Source organism: Felis catus, chromosome B2, assembly GCF_018350175.1.
Source record: "Felis catus isolate Fca126 chromosome B2, F.catus_Fca126_mat1.0, whole genome shotgun sequence".
Classification (NCBI taxonomy): domain Eukaryota; kingdom Metazoa; phylum Chordata; class Mammalia; order Carnivora; family Felidae; genus Felis; species Felis catus.
The window spans coordinates 87456965-87480704 of record NC_058372.1 but is presented as its reverse complement, the minus strand read 5'-3'; the positions used below and the strand labels follow the sequence as shown (position 1 = coordinate 87480704).

The 23740-nt window shown below is 35.2% G+C and overlaps 1 long non-coding RNA gene across 3 annotated transcripts in view; it reads right to left on the bottom strand.

The window, feature by feature from the left end:
• The window catches only part of LOC111560502, a 415346-nt gene that overhangs the window by 164085 nt on the left and 227521 nt on the right, over positions 1-23740 (bottom strand). The gene's annotated exons all lie outside the window — the stretch shown is intronic.

Here is a 23740-nt window from a genome sequence, read left to right as displayed (position 1 = left end):
AAAATATCACAACCCCAGATCTTAACATATACTACAAAGCTCTAGTTATCAAAACGGTATGGTACTAGCATGAAAATAGACACATAAATCAATAGAACAGAAAAGAGAGCCAAGAAATAAACCCACAATTATATGGTCAATCCTCAACAAAGTAGGAAAGAATATGCAATGGGAAATACAGTCTCTTCAACAAATGGTGTTGGGTAAATTAGACAGCTACATGCAAAAGAATAAAACTGGGCCATTTTCTTAAAATATACACAAAAATACACTTACATTTAGGACCTAAATGTGAGACCTGAAGCCATAAAAATCCTAGAAGAGAGCACAGGCAGTAATTTCTCTGACGTTAGCCATAACAACATTTTTCTAGATATGTCTCCCAAGGCAAGGAAAACAAAAGCAAAAATAAGCTATTGGGACTGCATTAAAATAAAAAGCTTCTGCACAGCAAAGGAAACAATCAACAAATCTAAAAAATAATCTACTGAATGAGAGAAAATAATTGTAAGTGACATATCTGATAAAGGGCTAGTATCCAAAGTATACAAAGAATTTATACAACTCAACATCAAAACAACAACAACAACAACAAATTATCCAATTAAATGGGCAGAAGACGTGAACAGATATTTCTCCAAAGAAAAGATACAGATGGCCAACAGACACATGAAAAGATGATTAACATCACTCATCAAGGAAATACAAACCAAAACCACAGTATCACCTCACACCTGTCATAATAGCTAAATTCAAAAACACAAGAAACAGCGTGTTGGTGAGGATGTGGGAAAAAATGAACACTTGTGCACTGCTGCTAGGAATACAAACTGATGCAGCCACTGTGGAAAACAGTATGAAGGTTCCTCAAAAAATTAAAATAAAGCTACCATATGATCCTATAATTCCACTACTAGGTATTTACCCAAAGAATATAAATACATAAATTTGAAAAGATACATACACCCCTATGTTCATTGTAGCATTATTTATGCTAGCCAGATTATGGAAGCACTACAAGTGTCCATCAACAGTTTAATGAATAAAGAAGTGGTATATAAATACAATGGAATATTACTCAGCCATAAAAAATAAAACCTTGCCATTTGCAACAATATGATAGATCTAGAGAGTATAATGTTAAGTGAAATAAATCAGAGAAAGGAAAATACCATATGATTTCACTCTTATGTGGAATTTAAGAAATAAAACAAATGAGCAAAGAAAAAATAAGGCAAATCAAAGAACAGGCTCTTGACTGTAGAGAACAAACTGATGGTTACCAGAAGGGAGGTGAATGGGAGAATGGCTGAAATAGGTGTCAACTTAACCAAATTCCAAGAGAGCTAAAATAACAGCTATCATTCATTCTTTCATTTATTTGTTTATGTAGCAAATATTTATTGGTCAGTGACTATATGCCCAAATATGTGCAGGACATGAGCACTGAGAAGAGTTTTTAGTTTTCTGGCATTCTAAGAATGATGTATGGATAGTTAGGTGAATCTTACTCTCTTGGGTCAAAAGAAAAGATTGTCAGGACCATAGTATGAACTCATCCCCAATCCAAAGAATTCTTATATGACAGATCATTTCACATAGACATCCCAAGAGACAATGTGGGTCTCTAGACATGGTATTAAAAGCGTCACATTCATTGGCAGAGGAACAACATGACAAGGTATATCTAACAACATAAGGCTTAAAATAAAGATTAAGATTAGTTAGTTACCTGGAGTTATATGCTATATCATAATTCAGGCCCCGATTCATTTGTGGCTAACAAGAGATGCATATATTTTTAAGACCACCAACATTTTTTAAAAGTTTTTAATATTTTTTTTCATTTTTGAGAGACAGAGTGTGAATGGGGGGAGGAGGCAGAGAGAGAGAGAGAGGTAGATACAGAATTCAAAGCAGGATCCAGGCTCTGAGCTGTCAGTATGGAGCCTGATGTGGGGCTTGAACACACAAACCATGACATCATGACCTGAGCTGAAGTTGGCCTCTTAACTGACTGAGCCACCCAGGTGCCCCTAGACCACAAAAATTACCGAATTTTATGTGAGTGGTGACCTAAAGCCATGTCAAAATCTAAAGTCCTAGCTCCTTATGACCCCCTTTGGTAGACTGTGAATAGATAAGATGTCTTCTCTTAATCTTATGTTGTCTTCTGCATATTAGGGCTAAATTCTATGCTTCTCATTCTCATTTATTACATCCTTCCCATACCTTCACCAAGCCTCTGGCCTCAACACATCTTCATGATGGCTCACCATGTTTTAGTGTTTATTATCTATCCCACTCACTATAATATAGTGGCAGTCTATACTATTATTGGCAGAAATCATGTTTACTCATTTTTGTGCTCTTTGTGCAAACACAGAGCTTGGCATGTAGTAGGTACTTAAAAAAAAGTGTGCTAAATTTAATTTCACATACACTAACTATGTTTAATGCCATCACCTTTTATATGGGATTAACTTTAAGATGAAGGGCTAACTCAAACTCCAAAATAACATTTTAATCATATAGGCCTTGTTCTTCTAATGTGGTTTTTGTCAAGAAAAAAATCAAAGAGATAAAATTTTTTTTTTAATTTCTAACTTTGTCTCCAAGTCCTATGGGGGGATAGATTTTCTATACTGAGGAAGTAATATCTGAATCTTACATATATGAGATTTAATAGTAAATAGAAGACTGAATCATAGGAACACTGTGATAGTTAACTTTATGTGTCCACTTGGCTAGGCCACAGTGTCCAGACCATTGGTCAAACATTACTCTGGATGTTTCTGTAAAAGTGTTTTTATAAGACATTTACATCTAAATTCACAGACTTTACAAAAGCCAGTTACCTTACATTGGGCCTCATCCCAATCAGTTAAGGCATAAATACAGCAAAAGGCTGATTTTACCAAAGCAAGAGGGAATTCTCCAGAAAACTGCCTTCAAACTTCATCTATAACTTCACCTCTTCCTGCTTGTATGACAGATTGCCTAACCACTCAAATAACAACTCTTTCTTGAGTCTCCAACCTGCTGGCCTCCCTCATCAAGCTTCCTCAGTCATGGAACTGATATTAAAAAAAAAATTATATATATATATATATATATATATATATATACACACATATATATATTATGTATATAAAATAAGTAGATATATGAAATATATATATATATATATATATATATATATATTCATCCTATTGGTTTATTTTCTCTGGAGAAGCCTGACAAATATAGACACTAAGGAAAGAATTTATCAAGACTAAAGACATGATCTCCTACCCTACTTCAAAGAAACGTTGCCCTTCTCCACTTCTATGTGTGATGAATCCTTAAGTTTTGCTGCAACTTCTCCAAATTTAACTATAATTCTATAGTCTCCTAGGACACCTGGACATATTAACTGAGTTACTACCTTTATAGGAAATTAAGGGCAAGAGGAAGCAGGCCTCTATCAAAGGAGACCTCTTCCATCTTCCCTATAATCAACAATATTTAGTTTGATGAACACAAAATTCATACACATACATACACACACACACTGCCCTCAGCAGAATCCTCTTGAATAAACAGACTTCTCTTGGTCTTGGGAGCTTAGGAGTCACATTTTCTTTTAGAGTCAGTTCTTTTAGTCACCTCAGGATAGAGACCTAATGTCTGGTATTTTAAAAGCTGTCATCTTTTAGTGCCTAAGAATTAGGGAATGATTAGATCCAAAAATACCTACCTAGTGCCAGATAATCATGGTAAAACTTTCATTCAGTCATTCATTTATCCAATCAGTAAAAGTTACCCATTTATTCAATATTTGTTGAGCACCTATATTGTGCTGAAGGCTATGCTTACATTCAAGGATACAACAGGGAGCAAAGAGAACCTCCCCAAAAACAATATTCCCTGCTCTCATGACGCTTATATGCTAGTTGGGATGACTTACATTAACCAAAGAACCACAGAAATAAATGTACAATTGAACTGTGTTTTATGATAAAAAAAAAAAGTGGAGGTAAACAGCATGAGAGAGTATTGAGGTAGGCAGAATTCTGAAGTAGCCTCTAAGACTCTTTTCTTGTGTATACGTCATGTATAATCCCCATCCCTTATGCATGGCAGAATATGTAAATAATGGGGTATCACTCCTATGATTGGGTTACTATTCAGTTGACTTTGAGTTCATCAAAAAGAAATCTAGGTTGTCTGGGTGGGCCTGACCTAATCAGAGGAGTCTTTTTAAAAAAAATAAAACATCAGAAAGATGCATTTCTGCCTGGAAAAAAGCAAGTAGCCATATTATGAACTCCCCATGGGAGACATGTAACAAAGAACTATAGATAGTCTCTAGGAGCTTAATGCAGTCTGTGGCAAACAGCTAGCAAGAAAAAAGGAACCTTAATCATACAACCTCAAAGAAATGAGTTCTACCAACAATCAATTACCTAAAAGAAGACCCTGGGTCTCAAATAAGAATAGTAGCCCAAGCAATCCCTTGACTGCAGCCTTATTAGACAGGAGCAAGAATATCCACCTAAGCCGTGTGCATACTCCTAACCAAGGAAACTGTGAGATAATAAGCTTGTATTATTTTAAGTAGCTAAATTTGTGATTTGTTTTATATCAGTAGAACACTAATACAAGCAGAAAATGTGGAGTTGACCTAGTCAGAAAAGACTTTCCTTGGGAGGAGATGTTTGAACTGGTGAGAAATAAATATTTAACCAGGAGAAGACAGTTAAAGGTGGGGGAAATCAGAAGCAGAAGATGTAGGTTTAGAATCTTTAAAACATTTAGAGATACAGGAAGCATGGCAAACATTAGAGCTATAAAGACATATATGGTGGAAAATATGATAGAAATGGGATTGGAGAGGAAAATGGGGTGAAAGATGCAGGGGTTTTAAAACCATGTTAAGGGGCGCCTGGGTGGCGCAGTCGGTTAAGCGTCCGACTTCAGCCAGGTCACGATCTCGCGGTCCATGAGTTCGAGCCCCGCGTCAGGCTCTGGGCTGATGGCTCGGAGCCTGGAGCCTGTTTCCAATTCTGTGTCTCCCTCTCTCTCTGCCCCTCCCCCGTTCATGCTCTGTCTCTCTCTGTCCCAAAAATAAATAAAAAACGTTAAAAAAAAAAATAAAATAAAAAAAAAAATAAAATAAAACCATGTTAAGAAGTTTAGATTTTATTCCCAGTATCTACAGTGTTGGTATATCACCTTAAATGTTCCCAGAGGGTAGCTCTTTTGCCACAGATTTCCATCCCAGAAGTCTCTAGGGGCAACTCTATAGCTTTCAAGGACCTCTGACATGAACGCTGTTAGTCAAGGACACAGCATCATACTAACTTGCCCAAGACCCTTCGGTGGACATGTAAGATGGTCTATCTCCTAGACTTATTTGAAGATCATATATTCCTTGCGCATTTCCCCATGTCAAACTTTTTTTTAAATTTTTTTTTAACATTTATTTATTTTTGAGACAGAGAGAGACAGAGCATGAACAGGGGAGGGTCAGAGAAAGAGGGAGACACAGAATCTGAAACAGGCTCCAGGCTCTGAGCTGTCAGCACAGAGCCCGACGCGAGGCTCGAACCCATGGACCGTGAGGTCATGACCTGAGCCGAAGTCGGATGCTTAACCGACTGAGCCACCCAGGCGCCCCTCCCCATGTCAAACTTTAAAATGAGTTGAGAATTAGGAATTGAGGGAATCGTGATGGGGAGAGTGGTACACAGAAAATAAAAAAAGAAGAAATACTCTCATGTCTAAGAGTGGAATATACTTTGCCTTTAACCTCCTAATCTCTGGTGTTCTCAATTCTCCTGCTAAAAGAATAGGTCATATGTAAGAGGAACCCAGGATACTATAAAACTTTGTAAGAGTAGATAGGTTTCTATAACTTATGCTATGCCTTACCTTTTGAATTAAGAGTTAGCAAGGGGAAGTTTTCAAATATCTCTTTAGCCACTCTTTCAAAATATGCAAAGAGTATTTTTCTCATTCTTCTCCATGCAATGTAAAATCCATCCTCTTTATTCTGACTTTTCCATTTCAAAATTTAAAAACCTAAATTAGGTCAATTTTTACATTTGGACCACTTTAAGAATTCTGCACTAACCTTGATATAATTAAGTCATACAAACTACTAAAGTTATTATAAAGAAAGCAAGTATTTCTCAGGTTTCCATTGCCTACAAGGGAAAGTTTTATTCTTAAACACTTTTAAAAGGTGACTGATAAAGTATAATACAAATTACATAAGTTATGGTTCACTAGATTCAGCAATTCTGTATTATATAGAAATTTAATCAATCTTTCAGGGATTGCAGACATATCACAGGAGGAGGTACTTTTGACCTTTCATGGAGAGGTAAGCAATATGAGGTACTGCACTGCATATTTCAGTGAGTTTGTTGGATTTTGTATAATTGTCTTTCTCAGAATTTCTGGACAAATTTGAGCCCTCCAATTTGGTAATTCATGCTGTTTTTCATATAAAAAGCAAAACCTACAAATTATCTACTTGAATAAAAATGTTACCTTTATTCAACCTAAATATTTTCTCTCTCTGCCTCAAGAAGGATAGAGAATAAGTAAAGAAGAACATGCAAAGTTATAAACACATTAAAATCATTACCTTTGTATCCCTTAAATACAGACTCACAGTCTCGGTTAATAGGACTCCTTTTCAATTTTAGAAATGTGCCAATTTGGATAATAAATTGTATAGTTACCCTAGTCAAGTTTGACATCGTATCCAGGATAGTAACCCCAATTCATCTCTGTCCAGTTGCTATTACCCAGTATCGGGCAAGGACAAAGGAAGATTATACACTCAGTATTAATACAGGCTCAATATAGACCAATATATGGCTCCAAAACAGTAGAGAATTCTATGAAGGAGAAATAGTATAAATATGGATTTATTTACTTATAAGTAAAAAGCATAATAAAGCATGAGCTTTTTATGAATAAGAACAATACAAAATGTCACATGCAATCTAGTGCATATGACTCATACTTAAAATTATTCTTTTTTTTTTCAGTTCTTAGGGTTTTAATACTTAAGACTTTTTAAAAATCTCATTTAACAAATGAGGAAGTGAGCCGCCCCTGGGGAGGGGGGTCAATGATTTCTCCAAGATAACCTAGTTTATTGGACAGGAACTTGAATATTGGCTCTCAATAGAGAGTTCTTTCCATGCCATGCCCTATCTCCTGTATTAAAGTTCAAGTTCCCTTCACACCTCCCAAAATTTGAGTATTTTCATATTCTAATTATAATTACATTCTAATTAAACTATGTTCTAATTTATTTATGTACAAGTATTAAGGATATCTGTCAACTATCTGGACTTTATTGTAGCTGTAGGTACTACCTTCATAGCAAGAAGGCATTGTAACGTGATTTAAATGTAGTGTTTTCCTTAATGTTAATGTTAGTTTGTAAATAAACCTATAGTTTCAATAGACCTTTTAATTCCTACTATACAAATGTACTAACACTTGAAAAATATGTCATATACAAAAGAAGATATATTCCCTCTGAATATAACATTGAAATAATAAGGAAATGTATTGTACTAACTAAAAGTGCTCACAGTGAAATCACTGTCATAAGCTTTCAATCTTATTTTGAAAGTCACAGACACATTAATATCCATTAAGCCTATTATTTGTTAGGGATGAGATCATTTATAAATAGACTTCTCCAACTGTAAATTGGAGAATTTTCTCCATCTGTAAAATTCTGTGTTTTGAATATGATTTTATTTTTTAATGTTTATTTATTTTTGAAGGTGGGGGAGGGGCAGAGTGAGAGGGAGACAGAGGATCCAAAGCAGATTCTGTGCTGACAGCAGAGACCTGGGTGCGGGCTAACAAACTGGAAGATCATGACCTGAGCCAAAGTAGGTTGTTTAACCTGCTGAGCCACCCAGATGCCCTGAATACATTTTTAAACACATTAAATTATAATATGGTTTTCTCTAGTTCACAAAATTAAGTAACTGTTACTTTCTAAAATTGTGTTTTGGGGAGCCTGGCTGGCTCAGTTGGAAGAGCGTGCAATTCTTGATATCAGGGTTGTGAGTTCAAGCCCCAAGATGAGTGTAGAGATTACTTAAATAAATAAGCTTAAAATGAGTAAGTAAAAATAAATAAATAAACAAATTGTTCACATGTTTAAAATACACAGGGGCACCTGGGTGGCTCAGTTAAGCATCCAACTTTGGCTCAGGTCATAATCTCAGTTAGTGAGTTCAAGCACTCCATCAGCACAGAGCATGCTTAGGATCCTCTGTCTCCCTCTCTCTGCCCCTCCCTTCTCCTCTCTGTCTCTATCTCTCTCTTTCTCTCTCTCTCTCTCAAAAAAAAAATAAACATTAAAAAACTTTAAATAAATAAATAAATAAATAAATAGATAGATAAATAGAATTGTGTTTTAATTAAGTCATGGTGCACTTTTTTATACTCACTTAGAAACTCTGATTGCAATATTTCAAATTCACCAGAAATACTACATAGTCTAAGACCAGTTCCAAACATGAGCTTTAGCATATACCTTTTTTTTAAATACTTACTTATTTTTGAGAGAGAGAAAGAGAGAGAGAGGAGTGAGAGCAGAGAGAGAGGGAGACAGAGAATCTGAAGGAGGCTCTGTGCTGTCAGCACAAAGCCCCATGTGGGTGGGGCTTGAACTCACCAACCCATGAGATAGTGACTGGAACCAAAGTTGAACACAACAAACTGAGCCATCCAGGTGCCCCTACCTAATTTCTTTTAATCACATTTTAAATACTATGTAATAGAAGAGAAATGTACTAGTTTTCTTGGACTATTTTTCTTGAGCAACCTATTAAACATTAAAGAGAAATTTATTTTTTTAATGTTTATTTCTTTTTGAGAGAGAGAGAGAGAGAGAGAGACAGAGCATGAGCAGGGGAGGGGCAGAGAGAGAGGAGACACAGAATCTGAAGCAGGCTCCAGGCTCTGAGCTGTCAGCACATAGCCCAATATGGGGCTCGAACTCATGAACTATGAGAACATGACCTGAGCCAAAGTCAGATGCTTAACCAACTGAGCCACTCAGGTACCCTTGAAGAGAAATTTAAATCCAGGGAACCTGTCAGAAAAAGAAATCTCCTAGTATATGACTTGAATGTCTAAGTGCTGAACTTTTCATGTTTATTAGTATTAGAGATGGAGAACTACTACTTGGCTGGCATGATGGCATTTTCCCAGAGTTCCAAACTATTTCAGAAATAGAGCATAAAATTAACTTATATGCCTTTCATAACAAAATAAATAAATAAAACTTAAATCCAACATTTACCTATACCATAACCATAATACGAGCTTCCTTAACTATAAATGTATCTGCTTTTGACAACTACAGATTCAAGTCTTCAAATGTTAATAATTTTTTAAATTTTTTTTAAGTTTTATTTTTCATATTTGTGAGAGAGACAGAGACAGAGCACAAGCAGGGGAGGGACAGAGAGAGAGGAAGACAGAATCTGAAGCAGGCTCCAGGCTCTGAGCTGTCAGCACTGAGCCTGACGCGGGGCTTGAACTCGCGAGCAGTGAGATCATGACCTGAGCTGAAGTCAGATGCCCAATCGACTGAGCCACCCAGGCGCCCCATATTAATAACTTTTAAATAATTATAGCAGATATTACTGTTTATATGCTGCAAACATACACTTAGGTTAAGCTTTTCTCAGAATCTTTCCTTAAGAATACAATTTGGTACCACACCAAGAGAAAGAAGAAACTTAAATTCTAGTTCAAGATTCACTCAAAATCCAAATGACCTCACATTCAGCACTCTTCCAGAACAATAGCATTTCTGTCTGTTGAAAAGAAAACTATCTCTAATCTCTGGTTCCTAGAATTATAAAGAAATGGGAACTGCTTTAATATTTGTGAAGCACTTGGAGTTCATAGGCAAAATGCTAAGTAGGCAAACACTGAATTATACATACTAGGTATTATTCATGATTCATGTTGTATGTCCTACAGAAAACTTCCCAAGATTTGAGAAATAGTATTTGCCTATTTTGTTCCATCTAATTGCATTAGTAGGACATATACTTCAATGCAGGAACTTTCCTCAACATTAAAGTCAGATTTTTAATCACAATTAACCAATCCTTAGAAGTATTTAGTACTGAAATCAAGGTCAGAGAAGGGGACACACTGACAAGGTAACACTCATGAGAATGCTCCCTTGGTAGTCATACAATTTTTGTGCAATTTTGATTATTTCCTTATTATAAAACTAGATATAGATATTCAACATTATAAAACATCCTATGCATTTTACAAAACATCTATAAATTCAGTTATAAAAAATTGTCTTTAGAAAATCAAAAGAATCTTCTGCTTTCCTACCCAGAGAAATAAAAGCAGTATTAAGTAAAAAAGGAACACTTGCCTATAAATCAGGAAATCTGGAGCTTTGGCCCTAATTTGCTAAACTTCATTCATTTGAAAAACATTTCTCAGTGCTTTCCTTGAGTCAGGGGCTATAGAAGGGAGTGGGATTAGACAGGAAAATAAAATCAAGGTTATCAAGGAGGTCATAGTTTAGCTAAGGAGGAGGAAAGTCAAATAGTTATAAAATGCATGCATGCTTTAATATTGAAGTCTAAAAAGTGATCTTGACCCAAAATGAATGAAGCAACAATTTCTGTTGTGGGAAGGGGGGATGGACTAAAACAATATAAGTGACTTTAGTAAAAATTAACAATAATTGCAAATAATATCTATTAAACAATGCCTTTGTATCAAAAACAGAAAAAAAAAGTTTTACATACATTATTTCATTTAAGATTTTTAGAGAGTGGTTCAAGATGGTGGCACAGAAAGATACTAAACTCACCTCCTCTTACAGATACAACAAATTTAAAACTATCTATAGAATATTTCCTCTGAAAAAGACCTGAAAACTGGATGAACAGAATCTCAACAATAAAAAGTAAATGAACAGGGATGTCTGGGTGGCTCAGTTGGTTAAGTGTCTGACTCTTGATTTTGGCTCAGGTCATGATCTCATGGTCGTAAGATAGAGCTGCCAGTCAGGCTGAACACTGAGCATGGAACCTACTTGGGATTCTCTCTCTCTCCCTCTTCCTCTGCCCCTACAGCATCAAAACAGGTAAAAGAGTCAGAGACACACTCTCACCAAAACAAAACAAACAAACAAACAAACAATATCCCAGGTGTAGCAATCCACAACCAGAAGGGATATAAAAAATATGAAACATTTCCCTGAGAAACAACGGGTCAGTGTTCCATTTCAGGTACCCCAATCTCTAAATATGGCACAAAAGAGATGACCCCCCCAAAACACAATTAACTTTCAAAACAAATGGGGATTACATCCAGGAAAACCATAAAACTTTAAGGAATGGAGAACCAGCTCTTAAAGGGCTAATGCACAGACCCACTTACCCTGGGACCCAAAGCAAAAACACATTAGAAAAGCACCTAGACCATATGTGAAGGAGACCCACTTACAAACCTTCAGGAAAATGCTGGAGGGGCAGAAACTTGTTGGGACTCTGTCCAGGGACAGAGACACTCATAGGGGCCATTTTTTTTATCTCATTCTAATTTGCTAATATTAGCACTGGTGGGTATCATTTAGGAAATCCTTCCATGGAGGACATACCCTGCTGATGGACCCACACACCATCACACCACAGCCACAGTCCTACCACAGCAGGTGGGCATGCACAGCTCACACATGGGAGGCCTCTTGGGTATCTGCCTCTGGTAGCCAGGGGCCATAGCACTACTGAGCCCATGAGACATCTCCTACACAAGGCTACTCCTTCAAGACTTAGAAAAGTAACCAATTTGCATAATCTATAGAACAAACACAAAAAGTCACAAAATTAGGAGACACAGAAATAAGTTCCAAACAAAACAATAAAAAAAAAACCTCAGAAAAAGACAGTAATGAAATAGAGATAGGCAGTCTAACTGATAAAGAGTAGAGTTCAAAGTAATGGTCATAAAGATGTTCACAGATCTCATGAGAAAAATGGATGAACACAGTGAGAACTCCAATAAAGAGACAGAATATATAAGAAAGAACCAAACAGAACTCATGGACCTGAAGGATGCAGCAACTTAACTAAATAATATACTAGAGGGTTTCAAAAACAGACTGGATGAAGCAGAATGGATCAGTGAGCTAGAAAACAAAACAATGAAACACACCTAGACAGAACAGCAAAAAGAAAAAAATTAAGTAAATATACCTAAAGTGACCTTTGGGACATCAGGCAAAATAATATTTGCATTACAGGGGTCTCAGTAGTCAGAGAGAGAGAGAAAGGGCCAGAAAACTTATTTGAAGAAATAATGGCAGAAAACTTCACTAACCTGGCAAAAGAAACAGACATCCAGATCCAGGAAGCCCAGAGAGTTCTAAATAAGATGAACCTAAGGAAATCCACTCCAAGACACTAATTAAAACAGTAACAGTTAAAAGATAAAAAGAGAATCTTAAAAGCAGGAAGAAAAAAAACAACTTGTTACATTCAAGGGGAACTCAACAATGCTATCAGCAGATCTTCCAGCAGAAATGTTGCAGACCAGATGGGAGTAGCAGGACATATCGAAAATACTAAAAGGAAAAACTTCCCACCAAGAATTCTCTACCCAAAAAATTAAAGTCAAGACTAAGAGTCTTCTCAGATAAGCAAAAACTAAAGGAGTCCATCACCACTAACCCAGCCTTAAAAGAAATGTTAAAAGAATTTCTTTAAGCTGAAAAGAAACATCAATAATTAATAACAAGAAAAAATACAAAAGTAGAAATTTCATAAGAAAAGGTAAAGACATGGTAAAGACAGTGAATCAGTCATCTTTAAAGCAAGAATAAAGGTTAAAAGACAAAAAGTAATGAAATTAATTAAAAGTACAATAATTAGTTAAGGTAAACATAAAATAAAAAGACTTAAAATGTGACATTAAAATTATAAAATGTGGGATTGGGGGATAAAAAGGTTAAGTTTAAGAATGTGTTCAAATTTAAATTCCTATCAATTGACCACTATATGCGTTGGATGTTATATGCAAACTTCACAGTAATAACAAAGCAAAAATTGAGTAAATACCCAAAAGAAAATGATAAATAAATCTAAACATAACACTAAAGAAAGCCACCAAACCAGAAGGGAAGAAAGAAAGAGAAGAAAGGAACAGAAAGAAACTACAGAAAACAGCCAGAAAACAATTACAAATGGCAATAAGAACATACCTATCAACAAATACTTTAAAAGCAAATAAACCAAATTCTCCAATGAAAATACATAGAGTGGCTGAATGGATAAGAAAATATGTTTATGCTGCCTACAAGAGACTCACATCAGAAGTAAGGACACATACCTACTGAAAGTGAAGGTATGGAAAAAGATATTCCATGCAAATGGAAACAAAAATAAAGCTGGTGTAGCTTATACTCATATCAGACAAAATAGACTTTAAAATAAAGGCAATAATAAAGACAAGGAAGGGTATTACATAATTATAAAGGGGTATATCTAGGAAGAATATATAACATTTACATATATATATATATATATATATATATATATATATACCCAACATAGAAGAACCAAAATATATAAAGCAAATACTAATGGACCTAAAGGGAGAAACTGATGGCAATACAATAATACTAGAGGACTTTAACATGCCACTTACGTCATTGGATAGATCATCAAAACAGAAAGTTTTGATGTCATTGGGGCACCTGGGTGAGTCGGTTAAGCATCTGACTCTTGGTTTCGGTTCAAGTCATGATCTCGTGGTTCATGGAGTTGAGCCCAGTGTTGGACTCTATGCTAGCAGTATGGAGCCTTTCTGGAATTCGCTCTCTTTCTCCTTCTTTCTCTGGCCCTCCCCCACTCAAAAGAAATAAATAAACTTAAAAAAAAGAAGACATTGGCTGTAAACAGTACATTAGACCAGAAAAACTTAATAGACATATACAGAATATTCCATGCAAAAGAAACAAAATGCAATTCTTTCTCAAGTACACATGAAACATTCTCCTGAATAGATCACATGTTAGGCCACAAAAGAAGTTTCAATAAATTCACAAGGCCCAAAATCATCAAGCATATTTTCTGAACACAGTGATATGAAATTAGAAATCAATTGTAAGAAGAAAACCGGTAAAAAACACAAAAATGTGAAGAATAAACAACATGCTACTAAAAAACCAACAGGTCACCAAAGAAATCAAAGGAGGAAAAAAAAAACTTGAGAGAAATACAAACAGAAACACCATGTCTATGGAATGCAGCAAAAGTGGGTCTTAGATGGGGCACCTGGGTGGCGCAGTCGGTTAAGCGTCCGACTTCAGCCAGGTCACCATCTCACGGTCCGTGAGTTCGAGCCCCGCATCGGGCTCTGGGCTGATGGCTCAGAGCCTGGAGCCTGTTTCCGATTCTGTGTCTCCCTCTCTCTCTGCCCCTCCCCTGTTCACGCTCTCTCTCTGTCCCAAAAATAAATAAATGTTGAAAAAAAAAATTAAAAAAAAAAGTGGGTCTTAGAAAGAATAGCAATAAAGGCCTACCTCAAGAAACAGGAAAAATCTAAAATAATTTAAAAAAAAACCTGAAGACCAAAGTTAGTAGAAGAAAAATGATAAAGATCAGAATGGAAATAAATGAAATAGGAACAAAATAGGCAATAGAAAAGATAAAATCACAGCTAGTTCTTTGAAAAGATAAAATTTACAAATCTCTAGCTAGACTCATACACACACAACACATTGGTGGACTCAAATAAATAAAATCAGAAATAAAAGAGAAGTTACAACTGATACCACAGAAATACAAAGTATCATAAGAAACTATAACAAAAAATTAAGCACCAAAAATTGGACAATCTAGAAGAAACAGATAAATCTCTAGAAACAATCTTCTAAGACTGAATCATGAAGAAATAGAAAATCTTAATGGACCATTTTCTATGTAGACATTGAAACAGTAATCAAAAACCTCCCAACAAACAAAAGTCTAAGACCAGACACTTTCTCTGGTGAGTTATAACAAATATTCAAAGATTTAATATTATTCTTCTCAAACTTTAACAAAACAAAACAAACCAAAAACAAAGACAAAGAGGAAGGAATGTTTCCAAACTCATTTTATGACACTAACATTAATTACCCTGATATCAAACCAGATAATGACACCACCAAAAAAGAAAACTACAAGCCAATATCCTTGATGAATACAGATGCAAAAATCCTCAACAAAATATTGTCACACCATATGCAAAAATACATTAGAAGGATCATACACCATGATCGAGTGCGATTTACTCCAGGGATGCAAGGATGGTTCAACATCTGCAAATCATTTGACATGATACACCACACTAACAAAATGAAGAATTACAATCATATGATTGTTTTAATAGATGCAGAAAAAGCATTTGATAAAATTAAACACTTATTTATAATAAAAGCTCAACACAGTTGGTATACAGGGAATATACATATACCTCAAAATAATAAAGCCATATATGACAAGCCTGTAGTTAACATCATCTTCATTAGTGAAAAGCTGAAAACCTTTCCTCTAAGATCAGGAACAAGACAAGGATGACCAGTCTTCTACCTTCATTCAATATAGTATTGGAAATCCTAACCACAGCAATAAGACAAGAAAGAATGAATAAAAGGCATCCAAAATGGAAAGGAAGAACTAAAATTGTCACTACTTGCAGATGACATTATACAATATATAAAAAATCTTAACGTATCTACAAAAACAAAACAAAACCTCCTAGCACTAGTAAACAAATTCAGTAAAGTGGCAGAATACAAAACCAATAAAAACAATTAGTGTTTTTATACACTAATAATGAAATATCAGAAAAAGAAATTGATAAGTCAGTTCCATTTACAATTGCATCAAAAAAGAATAAAACACCTAAAAATAAATCTAACTAAGGATGTGAAATAACTATACACTGAAAACTGTAAGACATTTAAGGAAAAAAAATGAAGACACAAATAAATGGAAAAATATACAGTGTTCATGGATTAGAAGAATTAATATTGTTAAAATGTCCATGCTCCCCAAAGCAATCTAACAATTCAAGGCAATCCATATCAAAATTGTAATTTTTTTCCACAGAGCTAGAACCAATAATTCTAAAAGTTGTATAGAACAAAAATATCCCAAACAACTGAAGAAATCTCCTTGAGAAAGAAGTACAAAGATGGAGGTAGCATGTTCCCTGATTTCAAACTATACTACAAAGCTATAGCAATAAAACAGTATGGTTTTGTCACACAAGTAAGTGGAACAGAAATTGGAGCCCAGAAATAAACCCACATTATATGGTCACTATTTATGACAAAGAAGCCAAGAACATACAATTGGTAGTCTCTTCAGTAAAGGGCAGTCTCTTCAGTAAATGGGTAGGTAAACTGGACAGCCACATGCAAAAGAATGAAATTAGATCACTACCTTATACCATACATAAAAATTAACTCAAAATAGATTAAAGATTTGAATGTAAGACCTGATACCATAAAATTCCTAGAAGAAAACATAGGTGGTAATCTCCTTGACATATGTCTTAGTGATATATTTGTGGATCTGATGCTACAGGCAAAGGAAACAAAAGTAAAAATGAACTATTGACACTATATCAAACTAAAAAGCTTCTTTACAGAGAAGGAAACCATCATGAAAAAGAAAAGACAACCCTACAAATCACAGAAGATTTTCATATCATATCATATCATATCATACCACATCATATCATATCATATCAATCATATCTCATTAAGGGTTAATACCCAAAACATATAAAGAACTCATACAACCCAACAATAAAAGCAAACAATCCAATGTAAAAATGGGCAAAGATCTGAACAGACATTCTTCCAAAGAAGATATACAGATGGCCAACAGGCATATGAAAAGATATTCAGTATCACTAATTATTAGGGAAATACAAATCAAAACACAGTAAAATACCACCCCACATTTCTTACAATGGCTATTATCAAAAAGGCAAGAAATAAGTGTTTCAAAAAACGTGGAAAAAATTGAACCCTCATACACTATTGGTGGGAATGTAAATTGGTGCAGCCACTCTGGAAAGCACTATGTGGATTCCTCAAAACGTTAAGACTAGATCTGCCATATGATCCATCAATTCCATTTCTGTGTATTTATCCAAAGAATACCAAATCACTGACTTGAAAAGATATATGCATCCCTATGTTCATTGCAACATTATTTTTTTTTATTTTTTTTTTCAACGTTTATTTATTTTTGGGACAGAGAGAGGCAGAGCATGAACAGGGGAGGGGCAGAGAGAGAGGGAGACACAGAATCGGAAACAGGCTCCAGGCTCTGAGCCGTCAGCCCAGAGCCCGACGCGGGGCTCGAACTCACAGACCGCGAGATCGTGACCTGGCTGAAGTCGGACGCTTAACCGACTGCGCCACCCAGGCGCCCCGCAACATATTTACATTAGCCAAGATATAGAAAAAAGTGCCCATCAATGAATGAATGGATACAAAAGAGATAGTAAAAATATTCAATATACTATTCATCCATAAAAATAAAATTTTGCCATTTGTGACAGCATAGATGAACTTTGAGGGTATTATGCTAGGTGAGATTAGTCAAATGAAGAAAGACAAACACCATATGATTTCACTCATATATAGAATCTAAAATAATAAAACAAAACAATACAAAATCACATTCATAGATACAGAGAATAGATTGATGATTATCAGACAGGAAGGGCATTAGGGGTTGGCAAAATGAGTGAAGGGAATCCACTCTATGGTGACAGGTGTTAACTAGACTTTTGGTGGTGATCACTTTGTAGTGTATACAGATGTCAAATTATAATGATGTACACTGAATCTTACATGTTATATAACAATTTTACCTCATTTTAGAAAAAATATTTTTCATATTAAAGGATAGCTACTGTTATGTTCTCCATTTGACAAATGAGGAAATTGAGACTTAGAAACTTAAGGCTTAAAAATGTAAATCAAACATTATAAAGTATGAATGAATGTATGTATATACTTGTGAATGATGGTTACATTCTCTCTGTCCTTCAGTTTCATTATCCAAAAATAAGATTAACTCAACAAACCCCACTAAACCATTAATTTAACAAACATTAATTGAGTGCCTACTATACTGGGTGCTATGCTAAGAATTTCAGATATGTTGGTGAGCTAGACCTATACTGTCCAAAATGGTAGCCACTATACATGGTATTTAAATTTAATTTTTAATTAATTATAATTAAAGAAAACTAAAAATTCAAGTCTTCAGTCACATTAACCACGTTGTAGGCACTCAATAGCCACATGTGGTTCACAGCTCCCATACCAAGTAATGCAAAATAGAGCATTTCCCTTATCACAGAAATACTACTTGATAGCACTGAACCAGATAGCTGTTTCTATCTATATTCCTGGAGCTTGAATTTTAGTATGGGAGACAGACTATTCAAAAATTTTATTATAGTACTGGTACATGCCATGAGAAAAGCTAAAAGTGCATAGGGGACATCTAATCAAGAGACTTAACCTATTTTAGGGATTAGAGAAGGCTTCCCAGGAAAAGTGACATTTCACCTAAGATCAAGAGGATGAGAAAGTGTTAACCAGAGGAAAGGGGGGAAGAAGACTCCCGAACAAATGGAGGCACCTGTGTAAGCCCTAAGAAAGGAGGGATTTGAGAGGAACTGAGTGGCTGAAGCATAGGAATGGAGGGTAGGTAGGGGCGAGTGCCTAGTAAACTGAAGGGATCAGCATGGGTAGAAGCAGGTAGAACCATCCTAAAATCAATGAGAAGTAATTAAAAGGGTTAAGAGAAAAACAGCATGTCTGACTGGTGTTTTTAGAAATATCACTCTGCCTGTGTATTCAAGCAAGAAGTCAGCAAGGGTCATGGCTTACCCTGGCTCTACATTAATATGCTGAAAATCAATTTGAAACCAATTTTCTGGAGGCAATTCACCGGAAGAGACATTTGCCAAGCAGCCAATTCACCAAATTTACCATGTTTATCAATTAACTTCTGAAAGGATGTAATACCTTATTTGAAAGTTGTGGAGTCAGCAACTGAAATGCCTAGACCCCCTTCACAGTGTTTGAAAAGATAATATTGTCGACTAGCTATCACAAGAGCACACTCTTAGACTTATAAGGAACTTCTTTGCCATTTAACCTGGCACAAAGTACCACATTAGGAGCACAAACCTTGGCCACAAGCAGTTAAATATCTGTCATGGTGCCCTGGCCACTGAAGAGCCAGGATTAACCTTGAAGTTCTAGAACTGATTATTTTGGCTCGTCCAAAGACAAAAGAAGAGTTCTGCTGCATGGTTTAAGGACTTTGGTGGATTAGGAGCTCTAACTGAAATCCTGAGACTGTCAGGAATAGGAGAAAAGGATAGCAACAGCCTGCACCTGAGAACGGAAGGCCAGCGAGTACTGGCAGAGTTTGCTCAGCCTTCTGGTAAAAACTGCCCACTTCTACCGAAAGATAGAGAAGAGAAATGATAGTGGAGTTAATAAAATATTCTACCTCATAAAGGGTCACAGGGTGATTAATTCATTACAAGTTTCTATGGCACGAGATAGTTTTCTTCTAGGGGAAAAAAGGCAGTATTAATATACAAGTCAGTGAATGAGCAGTTTAAGTTCACAGCACAGAGCTGAATGCAGATTGATGATTTTTCAAATAGCCTGTGGTAATGATTATGACTGTGAGTAATGAGGGGAAAAAATTGTATTTTTTGGATAAATTTTGTAAACTTTCTCAACCTGGAAATACAAGCATTAACTATCAAGATCACTTATATCTAGATAAAAATAAGAGAATATTTCCACAGACTTTCTGTTCATTTTTCAATACAAAAGTAGATTTTCCGTGAAATTAATTTGAACTATATTTACAACAACCAACCAGAGTTAAAATGGAAAAAATAAAACCAAATTAAACCCCTGAGCCATTGCCTTTGTTTTCCAAGGAAGAGGAAACAAAAGTTCTTACAGATTTTAAATATATTTAAAAATTAATATTGGCAGTCTTTAATCTATTTATTTGATACTTTCAAGACTATAATTAAAGAAGCTCAATAAATGCATAATAGACACAGGAAAAGACTAAAAGTGACATTCAGCCCATGAGATCTCTTTTAGATAGCAACAAAAAGAAAGAAAATGATGGAGGTCTAATTTTTCTTTCACTGATAGCCATATTCTGACCCCTTGAGAAACAGAACATTAGCATTTATAATTGTTTGGCATGTATCTCACAGTTCAGCACTTCAAATTCACTCTTCCCTACAGATGAGAAAAAATGGTTAATAAGAAGTTAAATTAAGAGGGTCCACTGTTTGTTTTTCCCTGGCAAGCCACCATGGCCTTGCCCATTTCTGCTTCTCTTAGTTCCCTGGAGCACCCTACACAACATTAGGCATATGGCAGGTACTTAAGGCAAAATGTATTGTCTCAACTATTGTGCCCTATAAGGTAGGGCTCCCAGCACCTATTATAGCGTTTCTTAGTAACGAGACCCAACACTTGCTCCTTCCTATATTGAGGCAAGTAAAATTTTGCCCATAGGTTTTAATGGCTCTAAAACCTAGAAAAATCCAAATCTGTTATGAAATGTATCAGATAATAATCTTCACCAATAGCTCTAAGTATCTTCCCTATATATAAACATTCCCTATCTTTCTATCAAGGTTTCTGCTAAGAATCTCTTAGCTTCACTGGATGTGTTTAAGCTACCATTTTAGAACCAAGATCAAGTAGTGATTGTCAAACATGAAAAACAGCAAAATAATATTTTAAAGAACATTGTACACTTTATTATGTAATCCAGTGCCAACATTGTGGGGGACACCTTCAAGAATCACATTGCATGGTGACTTTGATGTACTGGTATCCAAGGTCCTATTCAGGACCAGTACCAACCATTTATATAATTCAGTTAATTTAACAAAATCAGTCAGGATTCAGAAAGGAATTAATTCACTAGGAACTTTAAGGTAAAACATATTTAGATCAAATGATGCAGGCTATCATAAGAATCTAAAAAGAAAGTGCAAAGAATATTTAATGTAATATAGAATCAAAGAGGCAAGTACTCATTTTCTGTTGTCAAATGCAAACTTGGATTGTTGCTCAGGATTACTGTAACAAGATTAGCAATGAGAATTGCAGAAGTAGTAAATTCATTGTGTGCCTTATAACCAATCTAAATTCAGTGTGCCACCACCTGTAAACATGAGCAATAGATTTCTTTTTTTAAATGACCTGCAAAGTATCTAACAGGCTATCCTTGGGGAACTAACACTTTTTGAACTAATTAATCATCAGATGCCACTGCTGCTCCACTCCACTGAATATGAAAAAGCAGTTATTGGACAATAAAAAAAAATCTCTAGGAAAATAGTGTTGATACACCACTTTTGGAGGGCAGAGTATTCTGTAAACAACATTTCCAAGTCCTCGTCAAAATCTTCATTTTAAACAGCAGAAAAAATACCATGAATATTCCTGTAAATGAATACATTTTAACACTGAAAACTAATTGAAACATTTTGATTTCCTTAGTACTTTGAAAGAAACATGGATCAAGCTAAATAATGAATACTAAGAATATTAAAAGGAAAAGGTATTTTGTAGTGGTTACAGCCCTAGACTAGACAGAACTTCAAAGGGGACTGACTTCTATTTTGGGCCTTACAATGAACAACATTCATGACTCTGGACAATTTACTTCAGCTCTGTTTTTCAGTCTCCCAAGATATGAAATGAGAAGGTTAGACTAGATGATCTTTAAGATCCCCTCCAGCCCTAACCTTCTATTAAATGTCAACATTTTCAGAACTACTTTTTCTTTCCCATCTGTACAGTTTTGTCAATATTTAGGCCACTATCTAAGAATTATGGTTTGGGTTTAGCATTTACAATCAATATAGGAATTTTCATTATTATTTAGCTAAGTATCTCTGAATACTGACACTTTTTATTGTCTCACATATTTTAATAACAAACAAAACAATCTTTATGAGACCAAGCAAGACTTAAGAAGGTGCTATTGACCAGAGACAAATGTCAAACTAAAGATACTTTGAATATATTATAAGCATCTTCTTCTTTGGACTTCAAAGCACAATACATTTTTCTTATTCACTATATTCCTATGGTTTTCTAGTTATCTTCAAAATACTAAGATAGATTCAACAAATGGAAGATGCACAAGAATTGTGTAATTTATTATATGAACCTATGAAGTAAGAACTCAAATTATTATTCAGTTGTTCACTACAGGAAACTACATAAGAATACAACATGGTGAATGCACTAGGTGCAAAACTCTGAAGACACTGGCCAACAGGGCAATTGGAAATAAAATCCATGTGCGCAATAATCCCTCTGCCAACAAAGACCATGAATAAGGAGAACACAAAATGCAAGTCTACCCTAAACAGTACAAGTGCACTCAAGTAACATATGGTATACTTTCTTGGTACCAATAGAAATAACTAACATTCTTCCAGAATTCACCATAAATTTATAACAACTGTGATAAACACTTTAAGTAATATATTATAAAGGCTAGAAAGCTCTCATCTCCCACATTCCCTTGTATCTAGAATTCTAGATGCAATTGAGATATTAGCAATTAGATGGCATGACATGAATTCAGTACTTATTTAAGTTCAACAAGACTTGATGCATAAGACAACCACTTTTATCTGGGTCAGATCTAGTAGCTGTGGTGTGACTTGAGTCTACAGTTCTGGTGATAGAGTCTTGATTCCCCAGCCACCAATTTTAGTAAAGTTTTCAATTTCCTTGTCGGAATGATTCTGAAACATTATTCTGGAAGTCTCCCTTGAGGCCCAATCAAGCTCCCTATCCTCCCAGAATTCCAACATTTTGTAAGCACATAATTCCTTATGTTTGATGTTTTTTGCTTAAAATAGCTGAACTGGTTTCTATTGCCAGCAACTGAACCTTGACTAATATAGATTGTTATCATAAATAATTGTAGATGAAATATTCAAAGATGAATATCTGAGTTGGCTTAAAAGAAGTGAGAACCTGGCTGCCAAAAAGTGTTGAATATTGGTAGACCATGGTCTCAGTAGTAAAACAGATATTTCAGTTACCACCTATGGTCACCCGGAATGAAGTGCCTGTGGAAGGTACAACTTTAATGAAATAGCAGCAATTTCTGAAACAGAGTATGATAAGCATAATGATGCAAGGATGGTCGGGTAGGTTAGTTACCTGTAACTGCATTGGAGATGTAAAAGGAAAAAAAATGCAGGCTCTACCATAAAGTCTTTGTTTAAGCCATAGCAGAAAAAAGAAAGTTTGTCTTAAAAGATTGACTCTCTTATGTCTACTGTCACAGAGTTGATTAGCTAAATCAAAAAAAGAATCTGATCCTTTAGCTGATGAATTACAATAAAGTCTTATATTTCTTATGCGAAAACGGGAAATTTGCTTAGAAAAGAGTAGAACCATGAAATTTTGGTGACAATTGATTAAGATGGTAATTGGGACCTTTCAGATATCTTTGAGTACACAGTCTCCCCGCCAAATCCTACCAAACCTATTGAGTCAAGACACCTCCTACCCTGACTGATGAGGCTGATTCCACCTTACATAAAGAATTGGAAATGA